Source organism: Misgurnus anguillicaudatus, chromosome 11, assembly GCF_027580225.2.
Source record: "Misgurnus anguillicaudatus chromosome 11, ASM2758022v2, whole genome shotgun sequence".
NCBI classification, from domain to species: domain Eukaryota; kingdom Metazoa; phylum Chordata; class Actinopteri; order Cypriniformes; family Cobitidae; genus Misgurnus; species Misgurnus anguillicaudatus.
The window spans coordinates 35988839-35993375 of NC_073347.2; the positions used below are offsets into that span (position 1 = coordinate 35988839).

Here is a 4537-nt window from a genome sequence, read left to right on the forward strand (position 1 = left end):
GTGCTGTTCATACTAAATTTCTTTTAAGTTTTTCATAATGTCATATTTAGGGAATTGCATTGAATGCAATTAGGGTCAATATGACCCGCTTCATCAAAATCAAACACAATGCAAGGGTTAAACGTATTATATTAAGTTTTTTTGACTCATGGATCGAATAATTTTTCGAATCAGCAAAAAATGGAAATAATGAAAATAAAATAAGAACTTCTGCTTTTCTACAAAAATATTTTGTGTTTCCTCTGACTGGGTGGGCCAGACGTCAATCTAAGTGGGCCAGTACCACCTTGGCCCTTATGTAGCCTCGCCACTGGTTGATACTCAACTGAGAACTCCATCAAATCTCCTGAGCTATAAAAGAGCAACATCTGAGCAAAACAAAATCCTCTGGATTAGTAATCTAAGAATATTATCACTTATCTGAATGCTGTGAAACATTAAAGTTGGTTCAGATGCAATAATACCTGTATGTTCTCCAATGCCAAAGCTGTCATTCACAAATATACATTTAAAGGGATATTTCACCCAAAAAATGAAGATTATGTCATTATTTACTCACCCTCATGTTGTTACAAACTATAATAATATTCTTTTTCCTACTATGTAAGGGAATGGGGTCCACGAACGGTTTGTTTACAAACATTTCTCAAAATATCTTCCTTTATGTTCATCAAAAGAAAGACATACAAGAACAATGTGAGGGTGAGTAAATGATGACAGAATTTTCATTTTTCTGTGAAATATCCCTTTAAACTTTACATTTAATTTTAAACCTAAAAGATTTACCACGCATAAAGTAATGTAATTATCTGGAACAGGTTAACTGCAACAGAAAAAAAGTTTCAGTGGTGCACAAGAGAAGCTACTAGAGTAATTTTCTTAATGATAGCAGTTTGAATTATTTACTTGAACTACTGTTGCATGTTGTGCTCAAAGACTCGACCATAAAGACACACAGGACTTCTGAATAATCCTCGCTGGAGCGTTATCAGTCCCGACAGATCCGATACTGCTGACTGCAAACCTTCAGTGGTCTGGATAATTACAATTTCATAACATCTCGACCAAACAGAACAGATGCGCAGCTTTATGTTTGAGACCCAGAATCCAACAACTGTGTTGCACAAACTTTCTTCTGTGTTTCGCATTTCTCTCATCCTTTTCTTTAAAAGATCACAGAGACTGCTCCATAAAACATCCAAAGACTTTCCTGTTGCTCGGCAGATGGTATATTTAATAAATAAAAACCTCTGAAACTTCAAGTCTGAATAAAAACATTTTAATGTTTAAAACAGCTGTGAAACTCTACACCTAGGTTGAAATTTTACTGGTGATTTAACATTTTATATGCAAGTAGAAAATAACCCAATTTTGGATTATCAGATGTCACATCTTCCAATTATAACCACCAATTATCAATTGATAAAGACTAACACGATTTGAGTTTTAAGGCCGAAGTATGGTCCATTTTTATACATACACGAGGGTCTGCGTGATGCAATTTTCCTCATCAGAAGAAGATACGTCATACGTCACACATGCACGTACAGGAGAATGTAGTATGTAGCCTAAGGGATGCGTTGCATTTTGTCCAAATGGCATGCACCGAACATCTGCGTACACGTACGAGTCAATTAAACTATGCTTTGCAAGGCTGTGCATACGTTCGCGTACATGTTAAAAAACAGACTATACTCCGGGCTTAAGAAACAAAAGTTATGGTAGAGTTGATGTCAGGTTTAATTGTTGGTCAGAAAGGTGTTGACTAGATGTAATTTTAGCACGTTATTTTAGAGATATCTGTCTGTCCACTAAAGTCAAGTAGATCGGACTTTAGTTTTGCATGAATGAAATACCTGTCCGAAGGTGTTGCATGTATAGGTGCATAGTGGAGCGATTTGCTGTAATTCACTGATGAAAACATTATCCTTGCATTGGTTCAAGATCAGTTTTTTAAAAGCTCTTAGATTTTCCCAACACATCACAATGTTAAAATCATTAATACATTTAATTTCTATGGTGTGGCCTGGATTTTCTAACCCAGCGTCCTGCCATGGTGAGACTTTACCAACAAAAGCATTTACTGTGAGTGAATTGTCAAATCAAATAAATACATTTAGAGACAGGGAGACACAAGAGCGTTTGACCTGTGAAAGGGTCATGCTGATTGTTTTGAAGTCAGAAAGCCAACTCAGATACACCCTGCAGAATCACTTTGTCAAATCGGATGTGAAAGGATAAGTTAAGAGGACCACGGGACTAAACGCACCTCTCCGTCTGCATTATTTTCAGCCCAGCATCGAGTCTGAAACTATCACTGTTTTCAAATCAGACCTATAATCATATTGGCAACACTGACTTCACAGCTGTTACACAAACATACAGTCATTTTTATCACAGTAATTTTCATCACAGCCTGACTCGATTACCACAGAAAGGCTTTATATAGAAAATATAGAAAACTGATATGTAATATTACAATAGCTGTTAAGATAATAGTTTAGTATTTGCATGATTTAAACATTACAGTGAGTGTAATTTTGAAAGAAGCAACATCATTTCTCAATATAGGATACACCACTATCCAATTCAAAACGTGCCCAAACCCTTTAATATTCACAGTTGGGTTCAACAGCTTATGCTTTAGGAAAACAAATAAGCAGCATGAATGTTTATAAGGGATTCAATTCTGATATTAAACCCATGACCTTACATAACACTGAATCCACTTACACATGTGTCGGAATGCGCTTAATCCATCTTTTACCTGGGAAATGCAATAAATATTAACCACTGGTGACTTATTTTTAGAGGGCACACACACTGTAAAAAATAAATAGTTGGCTCAACGAATTATTTTTTAGTAACTAGTTCCACAGAAATTTTACGTTCACTCAATTTCTGTCACCAAAGTGTTACCTGGATTGATGTTTTTTAGTTGGCCCAAATTTGACTCAAATATAAAAAAGTATATTGGCTCAATTAGCTTTATAGTTCACTCAACCAAAATGTTCCAATCAGTTGAATCCCTAAAAACTTACAGCAAAGACTCTGTCAATTAAAATTTAAGTATTCACTCAATGTTTTATGTGTTACTTCAATTAATATTTATTATTTGGGATTTTTTTTATAACATTTTAAAATTATTTATCAAATCATTTATGCTGGTGTTGTAAACAAAATAATTAACTTCAGTCACATAAAAACAAAAGCTTTTTATTCACTTATTCACTTACAGACTGAACATACAGAATTAAGTCTTCTTTAAATAGAGGGCATAAAACAGTCCAAAAAGCCTCCAAAGTCAGTCAGAACATCTCCCGGGCCATTTAGGAGACTTTCCTCAGCCAGTCCAAGCGGAGACTGTCTCGCTATGTCTCGGGTCTGCCTCTCACATCATCTCCGCTCTGGTTTGATAAACAGAGGAATATAAACACACATACATAAATAACATGTTTAATATAATAAAGTTTGACGGTGAAAGACTTTATTCCCTAAATAACGTTAATGTTAGGCCAAATTTCCCTCAGACATCACACATTAAACACTATTGGGCGGTTTTCTCGGACAGGGCTTTTCACTGACTAAAATAACTTACTGACATCTCTCAACATATGAGTGCTATTGTTTTGTCTCAAAATGCACGCCAGTATTGTATTATATAAGGTTTGTTTGTAAAAATGTCCCAATTATAATAAACACCGAGTTCTAAACTCTGTCCGGTAAACCAACCCTATATCCAGGCTTTTTATCTTAACTAAAATAGCTCCACTTTACTTCGGTCACATAAAATAACACACTTCTAATATATCTTTACAAAAATATAATTACAAAAACGTCGAGTATTTGCGTCTTTGCCAATTAATATATTCTAAAATTAACATTTAATTACAAACACTTACCTGACGTGAACTTGAGGAAACGGCTGACGTGTGTCCTTCCTTGTGTGAATCAGTAAGTGATTCCAGCTGTTGCGTGCGGATTGATCTCAGATGAAATGACCTGTGATCCAGATCCTTCCGAGTTAAAACATTTTAAATTCAAAATACACAGACGCACGCGCATACATACATACATGCACACACGCGAGCACGCGCGTGCGCGCACACACGCACGCACACGGGTACACACACGGGTATATTTAGAAGTTTTAAGATTGTTATGATATTGGGACTATTTCTCCACTCGCACCTTCAGCTCTGAAGTTCAAATTCACAGGCAGTACGCAGCCCAGTTATAACAAATGTGAAATATATGAAATATCATTCAACAGCGATATCATTTAAGTGCAATCCTAAAATATAATTTAAAACATACCGGTAAACCTTTTATTATTAAGTATAAGAAATTAAAATGAATTAAATCGCATGTTTAAACGCCACAGAGATATTAGAGCCAGTAGTCGATTTCTGATGGGCTTGCCGAGGCGAGGCTGCGCTGGGCGGGGTGTGAGCTAAGTGTCTGTGATTTTCTGGAGCTCTTCTCCGTCCGAAAGTGTCCGAGCACATTTTTAAATAGACGCTATCTTTATTAACCG

The 4537-nt window shown here is 35.8% G+C and overlaps 1 long non-coding RNA gene across 1 annotated transcript; it reads right to left on the bottom strand.

The window, feature by feature from the left end:
* Window positions 1–3195: 3195 nt before the first annotated feature.
* On the bottom strand, window positions 3196–4276 carry LOC129436401 (uncharacterized). The gene is made up of 2 exons (XR_012372315.1): window positions 3903–4276; window positions 3196–3407 (listed from the first exon to the last, which is right to left on the bottom strand). It is a non-coding gene; the product is annotated as an uncharacterized lncRNA (long non-coding RNA).
* Window positions 4277–4537: the final 261 nt, after the last annotated feature.